Source organism: Neodiprion pinetum, chromosome 5 (genome assembly GCF_021155775.2).
Source record: "Neodiprion pinetum isolate iyNeoPine1 chromosome 5, iyNeoPine1.2, whole genome shotgun sequence".
In the NCBI taxonomy this organism is placed as follows: Eukaryota; Metazoa; Arthropoda; class Insecta; order Hymenoptera; family Diprionidae; genus Neodiprion; species Neodiprion pinetum.
The window spans coordinates 1,858,410-1,879,926 of NC_060236.1; the positions used below are offsets into that span (position 1 = coordinate 1,858,410).

At 37.0% G+C, this 21,517-nt stretch overlaps 1 protein-coding gene and 1 long non-coding RNA gene across 3 annotated transcripts in view; one reads left to right on the forward strand and one right to left on the reverse strand.

Moving 5' to 3' along the window:
• The window catches only part of Hs3st-A (Heparan sulfate 3-O sulfotransferase-A), a 50,215-nt gene that overhangs the window by 4,722 nt on the left and 23,976 nt on the right, over window positions 1–21,517 (forward strand). Inside the window, exon 2 of the mRNA XM_069136459.1 lies at window positions 8,760–9,180. The gene's annotated coding sequence lies outside the window, so the exon portion shown is untranslated. The remainder of the gene's footprint in view (window positions 1–8,759; window positions 9,181–21,517) is intronic.
• LOC138191027 (uncharacterized) overlaps window positions 1–21,517 on the reverse strand; it is a 97,491-nt gene that overhangs the window by 1,986 nt on the left and 73,988 nt on the right. The window lies entirely within an intron of this gene.

The following is a 21,517-nucleotide window of genomic DNA, read 5'->3' on the forward strand; positions in this document are numbered from 1 at the left end:
ATTATTTGAGACAGGCTCCTTGACCCCTAGTAACAAATGTAACACATAGATTATTCGAAGAGCGAATCGCAAAAAGATAATGCAAAGATGCTGCTTTCGTGACTGAAGTTTAACTCAAATGATTTCAGTCGCCGGATTCGATATTAACTGTAAGTGTCTCACCTGGTGTTATACTCGTCGTTCCTGGCCAGAAGATCTAGGCCGACTGCCTAATCCGTCTCTAACTTTCCTGTTTCGTTAGCCACCGTCTCTCTCTAACTTCTCTCTCTTTATTCCGATATTCAAACAACAAGTATACCGAGAAATATTGACTGCGTTTCCGAAACGAGGGAGAGGGAGAGGGAGAGAGAGAGAGAGAGAGTGAAAATTAATAAAGTAAAGAAAGCCGCAAGCACTGCAATTATACCCTTCGTCAAGAACCGCGGGTTACAAGCACACGGGGGTTAATATAATAATATAATAATATAATAATATAACAAGAAACGAAGTAGTGGCTGTAACAACGCGTTTCCTCGTTTTCGGCAAATTCTTGGTTTGTTTCCGTCTTGGCAATTGGGCGACCTTCGCAACCCGGTGTAGGGATGCACCCCTCGAGGTCTGAACAAGAATTCAATTTGGGTAGCGACATGGGGCAATTAGAAGTCGAGGATGGCGGAGGTAAGGCGCGTAATTAGCAGCAGTAGCAGCAGCAGCAGTAGTTGCGCAAAAAGGGGAGAAGCCGACCCTCTCGGCCTCTCTTTCTCTTTACCTCTGGTGAACGTTTACCTCTGTGTGTGTGTGTGTGTGTGTGCGGAAGACGTATACAAGACGAAGAACCGGAAGCAGCCTCGGCTCCTTTGCTCGGAGAAGAGCTTGCGGGACCACGTACCGTCCGTAACTCCGTATTATACACGTGTGTGAGTGTGTGTGTGTGTGTGTGTAGATACGTATAAAGCTCGTGGAGGAACAGATGGAAGGAGGAGAGAAAAGCACGTCGTCCAACTGACTCCGAGTTCGATTATACACTGACACGTGGGCGATGATACTTTGACAGCTACACTTGTCACCTACCGGATGTCGCAGACTCTGATGTCGACCGGCCGGAAGTGTCGACGAGAAGACGAGGAATTGCTAATTTAGTTGATACGTAATTGGAACGGGATCATCCGACGATCACGTGAAAACGTGAAGAGAAACGTGTGCGAAAACTGTCGAAAAGACGATATTTCAATCAATTACTTTTTCGTCGTGCGATTTTCAATTACAAATAATCGGTTATCTCGCCTTTTTATTCAGGGATCGATCTAGTCTAACGGTTCGAAAAATTGCCGATTTCCGCGATTTTTTTTTTTTTCTTTGTGTTAACGGTTAAAATAGGCTGATAAGTCTGATTTTTTTTTTAATGTCAAATCAAAGCACCCGCGAAGAACAGATAATTAAGTTTTTACACGTTTATTTGTTGTTCTCTTTAAATTTATTTCGTAAGGTTGAAAATGGCTTTGAAAAAAAAAAGTGGTTACCCACGGCGGGCAAAGTGTAACGATAAATATTGTGCAAAGCAAAGTATGTAAAAATATTGTTAATCGGTATGAAAGCCGCTATCTTGCTGCGAAGGTGTTTTTTTTTTTGTTTTTTTTTTTTTTTTTTTATATATACACAAATATTGACGGAATGGTGGCAGTTTGATAAAAATTTATTGCATTTGGTCCGTTTTTTTTTGACAGTTTTTATTTAAAAAAAAAAATATGAAGATTTCAACAACGAAAAAAAGTTGCCGTGGCAAGATAAAGATCGTGGTGTGAAGAATGTTGTGTTCGAATTTGAGACCGATAGCTTGAAAAATCTTCTTTTCAGAGTGTCCAACGTTATGAAAAACCACGTTTCGAGAAAACCGCGAAGGAGAAAAAATGTAAAAAAAAATAAAACAAAAACAAACGGTTAAAAATTATTATTTTCCTTTCTTCGCGAGTGCTTTTGATTTGACGGTATAAAAAAAAAAAAAAAAAAATATGGCGAAAATCAACTATTTTTCAAACCGTTACGCTGGAATATTTCAGATACAGTCGGTTGAAATCGCATAAATGGCGAAGCGTGAAATGAAAAAAACACTCGATCCGTTTCGGCTGGAGACGAATTGTAACCACTTGAAATCCGGCGTCGAAACTTGTTGGGTTTGGATAATTGATATAAATTATTTGTTCGATCCGTAAAACGTTTAATCTTGAGAAATCTGCTTACGTTGTGCACCCACAACACGAGTAGGACATGCAAGATGAGAAATATAGTTACGCAGACTCGGCTCGTGAGAAAGTAGGACAAGTATAAATTGAAACTCCAAGGTTTCCATTTACCCGGACTGGCTGCTAGCTAGTCTAGCGAGAATTCTAGGAGCTAAATTTTTGGGGGTTGAACAGCGTTGGTTAAAAGAGATCGCACCGGAGTCGCGTATAAATACGGCAAGTTGTTTAAGAAAGGTGTTTGGCACTCGACGATCAGCGCCGCGATAAACCTGATACAAGCATACTTGACATCTTGTTGAACGGGGATGGAAAATTCGTCGAGTTTTTCCTTTCACCATCCGCCCTCTAAGTCGTTTACTACCAGAGCCTCGGGTACGCGGTATGGTTCTGCGGGAGAATCGAGGATACGAGGGAGAAAAGCCATCGGTACAAGTGCGACGTGGTATAACAGCTGGCGGAAGAGGAAGAAATAGGGAGGATCTGCTAAGGGATGACGTTTTTTTCTCAACATCAACGGCTGGAACTTCGGATGCGGATGGAAAAATAAGCCCGAAGAAAAGAAGAGGTTTGGAAAGGTTCGCCATTTTTACAACGGAGGAAACCTCTTCCCGTGACTGCTGAATATCCCTACGGCGTATATTCGAGTCGTGGCATCCACCGCATTAAAGAATCGTACAGGTCCGTTAGGGTGGTCCCTCAAAAGGTCATTTTTGAATATCGACCGGCTCGCCCCTCAAATCACCTCCGCATAATTCAAAAATAATTTCCTAATTTTTTCAAGTTTTTATCTCAACTATAACTCGTGCCCCGAAGAGGGTGGATAGCCCCATTCAACCCTTTCAGGGTTACTTCAAATATACCGGACGGATTTGGATGAAATTTGGTATACGGGGGAGTTTTTGGACGGCCGATTACGGATCTGAACTTAAAATTTGAAAATTCAAAGCGGTGAATCCATTATGATGGACCAAAACCCCAAAACTTACCAGATATTGCCATACTGGATCCACCATTTTCAATTTTGTAATTTCGAGTCCAGATTCGTAATCAGCGACCTAGAAAATCCCCGAGTACCAAATTTTACCGAAATCAAATGACTTTTTGAATTTCGCTCCGCCATTTTGAACTTCCAAATTTTGAATCCAAATCCGTAATCACCGATCCGAGAAACCCCCGTATACCAAATTTCATCTAAATCCTTTCGACAGATTTGATGTGCCCCTGAAAAGGTTGAATGGAATCCAACCAAAAATCTGAATAAACTAGGAAATCAGCTCCAATTTGAAGAATAACCTTTCCAAGGCTCTATCCTAAGTTACACACAGCACATACGTATAACGTTCCTAGGTTGTACGACCGACGTGAAGTAGCTCAGCGAAAACATCACATACCTACGGTCAGAATCAACCGTCATGAATGACCATTTCGGGGCATCCTATCCATCCGAGGTTGTCTACATTCAAGGGTTCGGGAGTTCCGAGGACCTCGGAAGTTCGTTTCCGGTCCTCGAGAGATCCTTGTGACGCAATTGCAGGATGAAATTAACAGTTGAGAAAGCTGCAGAGGGTGAAACGAACGAACACATGGACGTACTTGTATACCCAAGAACTCTGACACGTATAGGTATAATATAACCGAGGTACCGAGGTTCTCTTTGTGCCGTTTGTACCCTGCACAGGGGGTGGTTACATACGTATAGGAACAATGGAGACACTTTGCCGATTGCCACATAGGGGAAAACCACCGCCAGGAGCGACAACCTCCTCTTCACGTTCACCGCGCCACCGTCGACCTAAGCCAGGTCATTAATTCGGCCCTTAACTTCGTCCGGAGGAACGAAAGCTACCCTCGATTCTCTCTCCCCGGCGTGTTCTGTTTCGCTTTGAATTGAGAGCTTCGGTAATATTTATGTATAGGTGTATGGTACGTTTATACATGTACGTATAACGTACGTACAACAAAGGTAGAGTTCGAGTTACGACCATCAACGCGAAGCTTTTCTCCCAAACTTTGCAAATCGATCGTTCGATGATGGACTGTACGAGACTCCGCGGTCTCGGGCATAAACTTACTAGGGATTTTCATTTTTGACCTATTTTTTTTTTTTCAAAGCGTCACTGGAAAAATTTCTGACGGATACTGAAAAAAAAAAAAATATTTACCGTTCGTTGCAAATTTTTCGACAGTCGAAACCTTAAGGAAACAAAAAACGAGAAAAAAAAAGTTACAAAATGAACCGCCCTAATGCTTACCCCAACCGTAATATTATTTTATTCGATTTGATAAATTTATTTACTTTTTTTTTTTTTTTTCCTCACACGCGGACAGCCAGACAAGGAAATTGGCGACTCGGTGTGTGTAAAATACGCGAACGCATACACGCCGGTATAAATTCACCGTTTAAAGAGCACTCGAAACTTTTTCACCGAGGTAAACTAACTTTGGAAAAAAAATCTCTCGTTTAAACTGTATTTTAGGGTGTGCTGTGGTTTTTCAGTCTCTTGGTACCTCAGTAATAGACTTCCTCGAAGAATCGTGAAAATTTGAATGCAATTTTATACTTCGCTCTATTATATTCTCATCAATACCGAGATAGGGGCGGGGGGGGGGATGAATTTTCGATCAATAACGACAACAAGCCGTTTACAAGGATACAAAGAGTTTCAAATATACCAACCAACGTCAAAAAAAAAAAAAAGAAAAGAAAAGAAAATTACAAGCGACACAGAGAAGAGAAAGATTTTTTTCCTCGGAAAATCAACACGCGTATTTAAATATATGTGAAATTGTAAGACCGTTCGATTTTACGTATAAATTAATGTTGTATCGTATAAAAACCGGCGTGGCTATTTCACCCCGCGGTTCGACCTCTGTTCTTTTATAGCCTCGACTCGAGTTAAGAAGAAGGTTGGAAAAGTCGGCAACTTTTTCATCCCCCGTTCATGACTCGGCCATTAGGAATACGGTTATTACCGCCACTTTCGCAGTGTGCACAGCTGAGCTGGTTTACAGGCGAATTGCCTCACAGACGCCGAAGACTCTCGTTATTGCAGTCACGACGTCGCCGGCTAGACGTCCGAACAATTTCTAAGGTGCGCGGAATTTTCCGCCGTGTTTTTTCGCGGCCAACGATCGCGGCTCTTTTCGGAAAAGCTCCGGTTTCTTCCTTCGTACTTACGTGATACCGAAATTGGCTGAGGTCAGAGTCGAAGTCCATTTTTCTCTCTCCCCCCCGCCCCCAACTTTTTTTTCTTCGCATCATTTCTTCAAGAGTACCACTTTCCTTGATCTACGAGATGTAGGATGTTTAATACAAACATGTAAGGGGCATTCCACGCCAACTCGGTAAACGATTAACCGTGATAGTTCTTTTGTTTATTTTACCAAGGAGTTTTTTTTTTAATCACTCGTCTTTACCCTTATCGTATATCGGGCGATGTGTATGGAATTTGAAATTGGTATGTAAGGATTGCAGCATTACGTATGTATATGAAATTAATAATAGGATTTTCTAAATATTTCTGCAGTGGTATTGTTAATTTTAATACCGCACGGCTGATTATTTATCCATGTATATTCTATATCTAGACCTTCGCACGGTGTTCCAGTAATTTTTCTATCTAGTGAAATATTGAGACAATAACACGATGCGTGCTTTGTAGTTTATACTCGTAATAGTAACGAGGATTATGGAAATAAAAAAAAAATAATTGCTAAACAGAATTATCGATATGTCTCGTACTTTTGCGGATGTATAATCGCGTGGAATAAAACGCATTCCGGCACGTTTGAAACGCGCAAATATCGGTAATGTATGATATAATTTACTAGCTACGCATAATATACGCGCGTACAAACTTACAGATCAAAGATTTATGCAACTCGCGTCTAGGTATTTGCAATATACGCACGCGTTGTATATCGGACGATATGTGTAGAATTTGAAATTGATATGTGAGGATTGCACTTGGTATTAAAAATAGGTATCGTGCGATACAGCGTAACGATAGCTTGGCTATTTATTACAACGACGCCTGAATAGCTTCTCGCTCTCTTTTCATTCGTTCCGCGATTTCCGCTTCAATTTTTTGCCACCGCATGAAACATCCGTTCCTGTTAAATACAATAATGATTACAGAAATATATTTTTCACCTCGTTGAAATGAAAAATGTAAACTGAAACAAACGTCGCGAAATCAATTTTCCCGTAGTCGATACCCACGGCAAACAATTTCCAACATCTTTCCTCTCTCTCGAAGAGGGCTAAATTTTTCAAACGGAAGAATTCGCGTGATAAAAAAAGCTTGAGAATATTTTTCGAGTCAACTTTTCACCGGTACAAATATCTCAGTTCGATCTCTACTCCTCGAGTACATGTGTTCGATATTCTTTCGTCACAAAAACTTTTCTCGGTTTTCGTACAAAGTTCAGGGTTCGTACTAAGGTAGGAAAAATCCTCGGTGAAATAAAAAAAAAAAAGTCAATGTCAACCGTTCACCGAGTTGGCGTGGAACGCCCCATGTACACACACACACACACACACAGATCTAATTTTCTCCTCCCCCACGCAGCCAAGAAAGATGACCTGCACACCGCGGAATAATCCGAGCGGTTATTATAACGCATAGAGATCGTAGAAACGTGATTTCGACGGTTTTTACGCTCTCCCCTTCACGTTTACGTTTTACGTACGTTCAAAGTTCTCCGTTTCATTTTACTACAATTCTCCCCTCGGCCCTCGTATCGCCTCTTTCCTTATATTTCTTATCTAAGAAAGTCTCTTCGGCCACTGTTATCATACAACACACATCAATGCGCTCACCTGAGATTCGAATCGTGCCTCTTTTCTTCTCCCATCTCCGGACCAAATGCAAAAATACCTACATTGTGCTTGGTTAAATTTTTTTCCACCGCGTAGATTTTTGTATATTATTGTACAAATTTGTCTCTATCTCTCCTTCTTTTCTTACACGGTGTGTATTTCTCCTTAATTATACAAAGAAAAAAAAGAGCCGAAATATGGAATTCAAAATTTTCACTTTCATATTTATGTTGTAAATATTTCTTCATGTTCGGATTGTGATGGAAAAAAAAAAAAAAATAACAAAATGTCCACCACGTATTTTTACTCTCTCTCTCTCTCTCTCTTTCTCTTTACATTTATACATGTACGTCTGTTTTTTTGCCACCTAATAATCAGTCACTTCTTTACCGTGATCATTTTTCTCACCCGCACAGCAACAACTTTTCTTACAATCTCTTCTATTGAACATTGCAATCAATTATGTAAAATATACGGTCACGTAATTACGACTCTGAAATTATTGAAAACTTACATCGAACGTTGCTTAAACAATATTTGCTTATAAATCATCATTAATTCGTTCTCTCTTTCTCTCTCTCTCTCTCTGTCTCTCCGTATAAGATACAAAATTCAGATCATTCTACGTTTCTCTTACATCGAACAATTTTTTTTCCTCTCCTCCTCCTCCTCCTCCTCCTCCTCCTCCTCCTCCTCCTCTCCCTAAAAGTTTTTTTTTTTTTTTTTTTCTTTTTGTTCTTTGTCTTTTCCCTTTTTCTCCGTCATACTCTCTCCTTCTTGAAGGAGCAGGTACAATATTTGTCCAGGGAATTTGCAGAGCTACAGCTCGCCTCGCGAGATTTCAACAACGACGAGTACATACGGGGTATACACAACTATATACCCATCTACGAGTATTATTATATACTACAGAGGGTTAGCCGGGTTGAAGCTTATACACCGTATTTATTATACACTCATGTATATATATATATATATATGTGTGTGTGTGTGTGTGTGTGTATAATATGTAAGGACGTATGTAACGAACGAAGAGGAGGGACGAGGAGAATCGGTCGCGGGATATTGTTGAATTGCCTTAAAATTTAACACGCGCAAAAGTCAAGGAGAAGCTCACGCTGCCCAATTTACGTATCGTATTTACGTGTCACGAAACCGTGAATATCTTACAACGACGAATACAATTCCCACGATGATAATTTACGCGTATTACAGGCTCTGTTAAAAAAAAAAAAAAAAAATTATTCGGGGAAACGAACGAGAGGAATAAAATTTACAATAAAAAGGTTTAACCTGGCACTAAAATATCGTTATTAAAATAGAAATTTTATACATATAATTACAATTATATGTTAATTCTCGTTGATGACAATTTCAATGTTCCTTTTTTTGTACCTTTCGTTCTATATTTATACGGTTAATAATTGTTTTTACACGGAAATCTGTAGTGTGTAATAATAATAATAATAATAATAATAATAATGCGATTAATAATTGACAGGAACTCGTTCCGAAAGAATCGTTTTCACCGTTAAATGCAAAATAACTGCACGACGAATCACAAGGTTTGATTACCTTTTTTCGTCTTCTCATTTAATGCCCGGAGTTATAAAATCATGTACATATGTATATTACATATATATGTGTAACAGCGAAATGAGAACGTTGCACGCAATACGTTTTAACTGTTTTTTTGTATTTTGATTTTTCTGTTCCAGGCTAAATATCTTGAGAACCACAATCGAGCGGAGTAAAATAACCTCGTCGCAGAGTACAAATTATACACACGCGTGGTATAATCCAATCATCGATAGAACGTTGCGACGGAATAGAAAGAGAGAGAGAGAGAGAGAGAGAGAGAGAGAGAGAGAGAGAGAGAGAGAGAAAGAGAGAAAGAGAGAGAGAGAGAAAGAGAGAGAGAGAGGGGGGAAAAAAAGAAAAGGAATAAAGAAAATTAGAAGATGAATAAAAAAGCAGATCGCTAATCATGCGATTGTTCGCAAACAAACCGGGATGACTTTGAGGTACCGGATGCAGCTGGGAAGCTGTTGGTACCTGCCGTCTATTCGAGGCGGATGATTGAAAAGGACGAGGAATTCACAAGGATTTCGTGTGAATAGATAGAGAAATTAAATTCAGGTGAGTCGTTGAACAAGCCGGTAAAATGTTACGTAGATTTAGTAGGATAGAAGTTTTTTTCAAATAATGGTAGAGAAAAAAAAAAAGAGAAAAAAATTACAAAATTTTTGGGCACGAACTTGGCAAAATCTAGACACGATCTCTGATCGATAAACAAGCTTTGAATATTGCGTAAAAGTTTCGAGTCGATTGATATTAAATTCAATGAAAAATTTTCAAAACGTTGCCGAAACTATAAATAACAAAGCCCTGAAACTCAAATTTCTCCGAGTGTTTTCGTTTTCTACAATAAGAAAAAAAATATAAAAAATAACTCCTAAAAATAGTTATGATTTTAAACGGTCCAAGCTGTGCCCAAAAAACAAAAAAAAAAACTCTCAACTCCGAAAAAGTACCGCGTTCGTATATTAACCACAGGACGTGTAAAATCTGCAACATTTTTCTTTCCACATTGGCGCAAAAGTTACTTCAAAAATTAATCTTTACTACATGCAATGCATTGTCTATACGCGAAGTGTACCGTAGAGATGATGAAAAAAAAAAAAAAAAAAAAACGTCCCATAAAAATCTCTTCCAGACGGTGTTAAAATTTTCATTTCCAAGCACGCGTATCCGTACGTCCAGCCTCAAGGTTATAACGTTGGAATTAAACTTTTTGCTATAATTTTTTTTCAATTTTTATACACTTACTTTTTCCGAGGGTATATATATATATATATATAGTCTACGTAGTTACAAAAAGGAATGACTTTACATCGCAAAAGTCTAACGAATAATAATAACGTATAAAAATAAAAAAAAAACAAAAAAACTAATTTATTATTTATGTTACACACGACATGTTTTACCGGGAAAACTTCACTCCGCTGTAACAGTAGAAGATTATCGCGTAAATTTCATTCAATTTCACCGAAGGCGGCACAGGATTGCCAAGTTTTCTCTCATACCTAATTTGCTTGTCAAGTACGTGGGTACATCCTTCCTCACCGCTAGCCAAACTTCCGACCGTTGAGTGACTCCTTGCAATTTGCAATTTGCGCGTTTCAAGTTTGCGTTGAAGAATGATAATAAAAAAAAAGGGAAATTAAAAAAAACAACGCACAATGCGGCGCAATTTTGCGTACGTTTTAGTTTTTTTATTTTCAAAAATTCTTCTTCAACGTACCAAACCCCGCAACATATGTATATATATATATATATATATATATTTATGTATGATAAGTTTGTACATAACGGAAAAGTTTGAGTAACCAAGCACGTGTTATACCCTAATATATATATATATATGTATTTGTAGGAGAGGATTTCCTTTGCATTGGTAAAGCTCACGCTAACCGTGACCTATGGTTACTTTGTTACATAAAAACTGTACAGTATGCGGTACATACATGATATACCCGTCTATCCTCAAACTATTTAAGCTATTGTATTTAAAATTGTTTTTCAACTTTTGTACAGATAATTTCCACATTTGTATTATTTATATCGTCGGAGTTTAATAAAAATCGAATTGCGCGTCTTTCTCGTCGAGAAAAGAGAGGATGGAAGGATTGGAAAAAAAAAAAAAAAAAAAAAAACAAGAAAGCACACACGCAAGGCGTATAAAGAATAACATCATCCCAAGCACGTATCGCATCCCTCTGTCCGGTTGATCGGATAATCGATGTTACACCATCCGCGAAAAAAAAAAAAAAAAAAAAAAAAAGAAAAAATTCCACCGCTCACTCATCCCACCGCGCGTGCAATAACGAAGTGAACCTCGCGATTAGATTGCATTAATTCCATAGGCATTCACGACTACGCAACGCAGCCTGGGAAAATCGATAATTATGTGTAAGAAAGAAATTGACCGTTCTCCCGGATATAATTATTTATAACCGAAATACAAATTTTCGCCGCAATTTCTCCTCGCATCCAGGATCTCCCCCCCCCCCCCCCCCCCCTCGCCTCTTTCTCTCGTTTCATCGATTAGTTTTCTCTTTCAATTTGCGAATCGGAAGAATGACGGTTATTGTTAGCTTTGTTTGTTTGTTTGTTTTTTTTTTTTTTTAATTTAATGTGACAAGAAATACAAGTATGTATAGGTATATACATGTATAAACAGTATACGCATACGCGGTACGATAAGATTGTAGAAAAATATAACCCCGAGAGGGTGCGTCGAAAATTCTATCGTACGAGAAAATCCAATTTGATCGGGTATGATCGGACATAAGAGAGGTATTATATACCGATGCCATCCCCCTTGCCGATAAAAGAGAGGGAGCGAGAGAGAGAGAGAGAAAGGATAAATACCGCAAAGAAGATAAGGGAATAAGAAAATCAATATGGCTGTAGTATGTGTAAATGTATGTACGTATTATACATACGTATATATATATATATATGTATGTATTGTACGTATATTGTATATATTATATACATATATATGTATATCATACGTATCGTGTTATCACTCGGCGCGAGATCGCGTTACACGGTTTCGACGATGTAACTAAATTGAAACGCGGGCAACCTCGATACTTATGGGTGTGTGTGTGTGTGTGTGGATATACATAATGTGTACAGGGTATCGGCATGAAACAAGTAGCGTGTCTCTCTCGAGTTGCGTAATAAAATTTAAAAATTTACACACCGTTAAAAAGTTGCTTGGATGATACAATTTTTACGAAATAAATGCACGGTTTTTTTTACCAACTGCAACGGTCGGAAGAGGAAGAAGAAAAGAGTGATAATTCACCGAGTTTCGTAAAACTAGATGGAAGAACGGAAGTGTTCGAAAAAAAAAAAGAAAGGATTTAAGTGTCAAAAAAAGTCGAATTTCGTTGACGTTCGCGTTTCCATCCTGTCTTCGCGTCATTCTTGGTAAGCTGTTTTTTTTTTTTTTTCTTTTCGAAATTCAGGACAAAAATATTGTTCCAAATTACGAGAAAAGGATACTGTCCAAGTTTCAGCTCTTAATATCAATATTTAGAGATGCGTCATAGCGATTTTATATTTCCCGTATCAATGACGCGGGAAAGTGTTAATTTGTTTTCTAAAAACAGAAAAAAAAAAAATCTCAGACCGGAACGTATTTTTTTAAGGGAATCGAACTCTCTCTCTCTCTCTCTCTCTACGAAAAAGGCCTCTTCATCATTTTGCGATAAATCTACTTTTTCAAAAGTTATTTAAGGACTTCTCAATAAATTATATAACACGCGTATATCATTGTGCTTTTGTGTAAAAATTTTGAACGATTCATGGTAAGAAAAAAACAGAATGCAAACTAAACACACGTGTCAATCACAAAATTTACACTCACAGCACAGTAATTATACGATATTAATATATCATGCATATTAATTATGTATTATATATATATACCGAGGAGTTTAATCAATTATCAAAACCGCAAGAGGTAATTGAACAAATTGTTAAAAATAATTAATTGATGCCGGGAAGTATAAAATACGTGTATACATGTGTATATAATATGCATAGTATTATATACTATATCAGATATATATATATATATAATTATTTTACATTGGCAAATGAATTCCTCGCCGCGTTTCGTATAAATAAACGATAAATAAACACGTCGTGGCAAATATGAGGTCATATTTCCCGCAAATTAATTTTTCACCTTTCCTGGTATTCTCTCTTCAGTTTCTATTTTGACCAACATATACGTGTATTATTACAAACCTTCAATAATAACACTATTTTCATACTGACAGCGCACGTTTACACGTAAAAGTAAAAGACTTTTTATTCAATAATAGGGCCAAAGTTGAGTCGGGAATAAAGTCCTAAACTTGACAGAGGAATAAAAGTCGATTACTCCCTTGGTACGTAATCTACTGTGAAGCAAACTTCAATTAGTTATAGGAATAAAAGTTGGGTGAAATATGAATTAGCCAGCGTCGGCTCGGCGCTGATAACGAAGCGAATGGTCTGACATCCGGTGCCCTTAATTTCCTGTCGATAATTATCATCGGTCCGCGATGCGGACCCAGGTATGTTCGACGTGTGTGCGGTATAACGACGCTAATTAATTATAACTGACATAGAGCAATCAATCGTCGAAACTTCGTACGAACATACGACTGTAAATATGATACGTGAGAGAATGATAAGAGAAAACGACGAGCAATTGAAAATTCCCCACTGCAAAAACCAAAAAGAATCAGTTTTGCACTGGCAATGAGCCAGCCTTCGAACCCTCCGTTCTCACACCGCAGGTTCCAAGTTTATAGAGAGAGAAAAAGAATAATATCCGATTCGAATTTCCGACTACAACTTCAGATTCCGGATTAACGATTTCAAAGCCCTCGGATACCGTGTTACATGAAGATATAAAGTTTTTTCGTTATTTTTGACCACTGTAATAGATCCATCGTTACAAAATTTTGCAAGTCTGACCTTGGATTCGTTATCGGTGACCCAAAAAACCTCCGTCTACCAATTTCTACCGAAATTGGAATATTTTTAGATTTTTTTCCGCCGTATTGAATCGTCATTTTGGATTTCGCAATCCGACTTCAGATTCGTGATCAACCACCCAACAAACCGACGAGTACCAATATTCATCAAAATCCAAATGTGTTGAGTTTTGTTTCTTCAGTTTATCGAATACGCCAAATTTAAATTTCGCAAATCTGACCTTGCTTGAGACTCGTGATTATAGATCCGTAAATACGGTACCAATTTTGGTTGAAATCCATTCGTCCATTCTCAAAATATTTCTCGAACCGCGGGTGAAACGATCTTTTCTTCGCCAATTTTTTTCTTCACCATTATTATTATTATCATTGCAAAATCTTCCGAGGATATGAAAACGGAAGAGGAGAGGCAAGAAAAAAAAAATAAGGGTGAACCTTCCGAAAATTGAGGTTGAAACCGCGTCATTCCCTCGGCGAGAAACCCCCGAAAGTGAATAATAATCTTGATACGCTACACGTCGAGTACGATGATGATAATGGTGATGACGATGTTGCGGCAGGGAAAAGATGCGTGCACACACATGTAGGGAGGAAAAACGCGCTATGGCCGCGGAAGAAGTGTGATGTTTAAATATAAACGATGCGTCCGGGTTCCATGGTGATAAATCTTTCGGGGTACGGGTCTCGCCGCGAGATCGTACGTGACGCGTGACTGAGAGAAAAAGGGAGGAAAAATTGAAGGGACGAAAGAGAGAGAGAGAGAGAGAGAGCGAGAAATAAAGGAAGAAAGTGTCGTTGACCTTTCCTGCGGGCAGCGTTTCTACTTCTCTTCCCCTTCTCCTTATCTTTTCGACCACCAAAAGCTAAAGCATCCTTTATATGCGTGTGTATTCTTGTATAAATATACCGGGAGAATCTCTTGAAACTTGAAAATGAACCGCGCGTGCGCCGAATGATCAAATCTCATTGGTCGGCGAAACGTTCCCGCGGCGATATTCTTGTCCGCGACGCAGGCGGGCCAACCTACGCAAAACGTCTGCGTTTGAATTTTCAAAGAGCGTAAGCGTCGAGTTCCGACCGTTCTTCGAAGAATCGACTTTCCGCCCCGACGACAAATGCTTCCGAAACCTTTCCGAGTCGCCGTCTCGATTGTTCGAGATCCTAACCTCGAAAATTCGTAGGAACCACGTCGCCGGCGGAAAGAGTTTGACGGCTGAAAACTCGGGTTGGCCAGCTTGCGCGAAGAGCCGATAAAACTCGCGCGTGCGCGGTTCGTTTTCAACTTTCAAGAGATTCTCCCGGAATGTACGTATAGCATCTGTACGTGGGGAGGATCCCATACGTCAACTCGACCAATGATTCCCCCCCCCCCCCGACACCATTTTTGATATGCTCAAGGATTTTTTATACGATTCTCCGATCGCAAAAAAGCCGTCCTGAATTTTTTCAGATTTTTCTTTACAATGGATAATTTTTTATGATTATATAGACCTGTCTATTTTCAATTTCTTTCTTTTATTTTTCATATCTATATTTTAAATGTCTTTACGGATGGTCGATTTCTTTAGCTTTGAATAATATCAAGGTTAACAAAGTTTCTTCTCAGTGTATTTTCCTCGATTCGTACCTCAAGCATACAAATGTATGTGTATATATATATATATATATATATATATGAAAGTCGTGGAGAGAAAAGGTCGAATTTCAAAGTTCGATATTTATTTTCATCGTTCAAAGGAGTTGCATCTTATACCGCATACAGATATACAATCGTCCCCATTACAAAGAGTTTCTTCTTCGAGAGTCCGCACTTTTTCCGATATAAGATGTAAAAAAGAAGAGGAGGAGGAGGAGGAGGAGGAGAAACAAGAAATGAAAGGAGATATCCAGAGGAAATAGGATGCGGGAAGAGAGAAAGGGATGAAATAAAAGGAACCCGGTTATTTTCCCTCCTCCTGCCGCAAGAAAATCATTTCATTGGTATCCGCGGGGGGATATTTCGCCCTTGGGTCCTTTTTCGAAAATTTCTAGGGTAATAAAATACGATATGGTCGATGAAGAAGTATAAAAGGAAGAGAAGTAAGGAGAAGATAAAAGTAGCAAAACAAAAGAAGAAAAAAAAAAGAAAAAGAAAGAAAAACGAAACTAAATCAGAAATGAAAAGTTTCCATCGAGTTGTTCCGACATTTGTTTTTTTTTTATTTTAATACTTATTGTTAAATACGTTTTGCGTATAATATTTGGTTAGAAAATATGTTCGATTTAATTCAAATGCTTGGAAATTTTTCAACACTGTACCCATCGAAATTTTTTTATTTTTCTCAACCGATAGAATTCGTTTTATTCAATCAAATGCTACATTAGTCAATTGCGGTGACAGCAATACTTACTTAGTTCAACAAAATACTTTTCACAAATTAATACAGAATTGAATGAAACCTTTTTAACGATCATGCCGACTGTAAATTTGTTCAGGATAACACGTCGCGAGTTCATTCCAATAATGTGAATTTTTCATCAAATAAACGTGTGATCGACACGACTAAAAATTTCGTTGAACGCACCTCGATCGATTTCTTTTTAAAAATGTGAAATTGTTCTATCAATCAAAATTTAGCTTCTTTTAATTCATCTTCTCTCGAGTCAAGAGTTCAATGGTTGGAACGGGTGGTGAAAAATTTGTTAAAAAAAATCTTTCACATCGACCGAACGTCAGATTTATTATTCGAACGATGTACATTTAGAATTCTATCGACTCAAAATTTCGTGGTAATTTACCCGATATTCGATGTCTGTGAAAATTCGAAAATTTAATGCTGTACATGTAGAAGTATAAATTGAAAAATAAATTCTCTACGTTATTAATATATTACAAAAGTTGAACACGTTTCCAAGTTACGTCAAAAACGTTTCACTTGTATCGTTAGGAGAACGTTAATCAGTTCGCGTGTCGTTCTGCCGCGTAATATAAAGCTATATTATTATAATATACCAAAGTATATGTATACATATATTTATACGTATACATTATAAACAAACATCGCGAGGTAAAACGATGTATTAATTAGGGTGTCGTGGCGGAAGTTTTAGAAACTCGAGAATTATACGAGGAAATTCTCGACGACTGATGACGGAAGAAAAAAAAAAAAAAGAATAAGATCGGCAGAACTTTGTGCGATAATTGAGAAATGATTGATTGTTCCTTGAACGGATATTTATTAATTATATGTAATAAATTTAGTCGAAATTTTAGCCAAAGAAAATTTAAAATCGACGTTAAGTTTAGTTACAAACAAAACGTAAATTTCATTCGTTAATGTGTAACGCCTTACTAGAAAAAAATAATTATTTTTTTTTTTTTTGGCATAATTGAACTGTATAAAATGTATCTAAACGGTAATAATATGAAAAATTGACTTTGACGAAAATTTTGTATAATATTTGTAAATTCGTATTTAAAACAAAATAAATTTAATTAAACATGATCGAAAATTTTCGTCAAGACAAAATTGAAGCTGTGAGAAATATAAAGAAAAACGGGAATTTCATGGACAGAAAATGAATATAATGATTCGTCGATGTTATGCAACGATGATAAAAAATTTTCTTAAAACAAACCGTAAATTGCAAGCCAATTTTCAGTATATTGTTTCTCTTTCTCAAATTCCGTAAGTTTGTGTCTTGAAAATCAAGTCGTATATTATGGTATATAGTGAATTCTTCTCCTACCTCGCATTGGGTTACATAACAATTAAAAAAAAAATTTTTCTTTCTAATTTCATCATAACAACAGGTTGAGGAAAATTAAAATAAAAATCGAGGGTCGTTGAGAAAATATTTTCATTTGCGGTTTATTAATTGCTAAACGTACGGCCAGGAAGTTCCGATATTAATTCCTTTCGAATAATTCTCCCTGCTAATTGAAAAGGCATATATATACATATATATATATATATATATATATATATATATATATATATATATATATATATATATTAATATTAAACGCTGGTGCGCGTAAAAAAAAAGTTCCTCAAACTTTGTTTGTTTTCTTTTTTTTTTTTTGTTCTTCCTTCCCTTTTCCCTCCCTCGCTTTCCTTCCCGTTATTCACCGCGCATCGATAAATGATTACCTCGGAACAATCGTTGTATTATTACAGGCGTAATAATTACGATTAATACTTATACTTGAGAATTCACGTATTCGTAAAAAAATCATGTATACATGTATACGTATAATTTTGAAACTAGAAATGAGTTTCGTAAACTACGTATAGTGAGAAAAATCGTGTACTTCTACAAGTTTTAAATTGAATAATTTAAAAAATGAATATTTGCGACGCGTGGGATGAAAAAAATTCCGTCTCAACTGTCATAAATTCTCGTTCCCACTGGGTGTAAGAAAAAAAAGTTCGGGATCAACTCGTCGCCTCTGCGTTTCATGTACGATACTATAATATGTATTACAATATATAAAAAAAAAAAGTTGAATAAAAGAGAAAATAAACAAACAAAGAAAAACGAAATCTCATCGTGTGATATTTATATTGACAAAAAAAAAATAAATAAATAAATAAATAAATAAAATGACAACACCGAAATATTCAACTCTACCTTGACGAGATAAAATTTCAACATTTTCCACATCTTACATTAGTTATTTTTATACATATACGTCGAAACAACGTCTTTTCTTTTTTTTTTCTTCTCTTTTACCATCATCAAACATCGAAAGGTCAGCGCTATTCAACCGTAATGCGAAATAATCAGGCCGCAATCCTAAAAATGTCCCGAGAGAATCGGTCCGATTCGTTCCGGAGACTTAACCACGACTAGGCATTGTGATTGCCTATACATATATATATATATATATATATATATACATATATACACGTCTGTACCAATCACACCGAGGAGAGAAATTAGCGCTGCGATTGCTTTACGGCGAAACTTATGAAATTACAATTCCTAGTCTGAGAATGTCGAAAAAGAATCGATTATTCTTTTCCGATTTATCGAGTACGATGGATTGTTTTTTTTTTTTTTTGTAAATCGTAATCGTCGTAATTTTTTACCGTCATTATATATATATATATATATATATATATTATTGTTTTCCCCTCCCGGAAGTTGAGAATAATATATCTTAACGTTATACGTACAATTGGCATAAATTAATAAACGAAAAGACCGGAAGTCGTGTTTTTTTTTTTTTCCCCCCCCTTCTTCTTCGTTTACTTTTTTTTCTCAGTATATTTACTTTTCACCCTCCGTTCTCTTCGCTAAACGAAGCGACATTGTGTAGTTACGGAAGGAAAATTGTTATTCTTCGTGCCACGTGGTATAAATATATGCTTGAAAATCGTGCAATCGGTCCTTCGTTACACGCATACATACCACGTGAATACGGATGAGAATAAAAGCAAAAGAAGAAGAAGAAGAAGAAGAAGAAGAAGAAAGTTGGAAGGATTTTAAAAGAGGAAAAGACGACACTCGGCACAGGGAAAGCGAAAACGGTCAGATCGTTTCACGAGATTATCCTGCAAGCGGTTGGCATTTTTTTATACATACCTATAAATATGGTATAATATGTAATTATGTACGTATACTTATAGTCTGTATAACGCTGTAAGGCGTGTCCGACATCAACGTTATTACAGTTTCGATGTATATATACGCGTAATAATTTATATAATATACAACTAAACCTGCAAAATTATACCCTGTCTTTGTAACAAAGCCAACACGCGGTACAAAATTTTATACATAATATAAAGATGGATGAAATTGATAAAAAAAGAATTGATAAACAGATGTGATAAAAAAAACAAAACAAAAAAAAAAATGGATATCCGAATCACTTTTGACTGTGTATGTGAATAATATTATTATTAACAATACTGTCGGGTGTTTTATTTTTCGGTCTTTTTTTTTAATTTTCTCGGGAAGTGAACAAAAAAAAAAAAAAAAATAGAGCACGAGCTGAAACAAATTTGTGGCAAAAATTATCCCACGAGTATGAAAAAAAAAAAAACGCTGTTATACGCAATATGCGGATACTTGAACGCGTTACAATGACGTGAAATAATTTTGGGAGCCTCGTTAACTATGTAATTGACGGACGGATTAGTGGGTAATGCGGTTGGTTAAATGTTTGCTTAACGTGGGAAAACAAACCGACGTCGTATAAACGTTACACGTGTCTATATACGTATACATATACGTATATATACATATACATACGTATTATGTGGTACGTATATTTACAGGTATATATATATATATGTATGTACACATATACATACGCATGTATTCTCGCTGTGATTAAACGTCAAGCGTAAACAAGCTGTTGTATACATCGCTTTCAACGTTTATACGTAAGTAATGAGTATATACCGGAAGAATCTCTTAAAACTTGAAAATGAACCGCGCACGCGCCGAATAATTAAATCTCATTGGTCGGCGAAACGTTCCCGCGGCGATATTCTTGTCCGCGACGCAGGCGGGCCAACCTACGCAAAATGTCTGCGTTTGAATTTTCAAAGAGCGTAAGCGTCGAGTTCCGACCGTTCTTCGAAGAATCGACTTTCCGCCCCGACGACAAATGCTTCCGAAACCTTTCCGAGTCGCCGTCTCGATTGTTCGAGATCCTAACCTCGAAAATTCGTAGGAACCACGTTGCCGGCGGAAAGAGTTTGACGGCTGAAAACTCGGGTTGGCCAGCCTGCGCGAACAGCCGATAAAACTCGCGCGTGCGCGGTTCGTTTTCAACTTTCAAGAGATTCTCCCGGTATATATACGCGTGTGCGCGTAGATCATACATCGAATTTCACGTCTACGCTCTTTGTTCTCTTTTTTTTCCCTACGATAAATATTGTATTTATATAGACACATATTTAGAGTACATAAATTAGTACAACACCTATACCTACATACATACATACACGTATCACCTACGTCGTGTATTCATTGGTATTGTATGACGTGGCGATTTTCGTTCCGTGAACGATGTATGCAAATCGATTCCGAGACAACGATGCAGATTTCGCGAATAGAGTTGCGCGTGTTTCGCGCAAAGTCAGGGGGCGGAATATAAAGGAAGAAAAGAAATAAAAAAAAATATTTATGCATATATACACACATATACATACGTACGTCATACGTTACACATCGTGCACAAATCGCGTGATCCAAACAGAGAAAGAATCTTACGATCAGTGGCCCTCAGAAACGTTAACTCGCCATCATTAACAATAATATAACCTATGGTTTTATTGCATTATACCGACAAAGTTGTATCTTCATTCTCACGTTATGTATATATCGTAAACAAATGTGCTTAACCGCACGAATCATCATCCGTTTCGTGAATTGTTTTTTCTTTGTCTTATTTTTTTTTTCCTCTTGTTTTTGTATTTTTCTTAGCCCTTCTATAACGCAAGTACCTGAACCTAATTTATGATACGAAAAAAAAAAAAAAAAAAAAAAAACTAAAGAGAAACAAAGGGTAGAGAAAAAAAAAAAACTACTCGTAAGAAAACCTGATGTGAAAATAATTCTATGCCGCGGACGCTAATGTGGTGAAAAAAAAAAAAAAAGAAACAGAAAAAAAATTAAAAACATACCTAAAATAGAAATCAATAAAAAAAAAAAATTTGTAAGCGTAGCCCTTGTTCGATTCCGCGTACCTGTAGCTACGTTGCGCGTGTGTGAAAAAATAAAGAACAAGGAAAACTGAAAAAGAACAAAGGTGAAGAGAAATCGTCGACAAAAACTAGGAAATCGAATCGCGCAAATAAATGGACGGAGAGAGTGAGGAGGAAAAAAAAAACAAAAAAAAAAACAAAAAATAAAAAACAGCCGAGGTAAAAAATATTCAGTGCGGTGATCAGCAATCTCTGCGCCTCTGC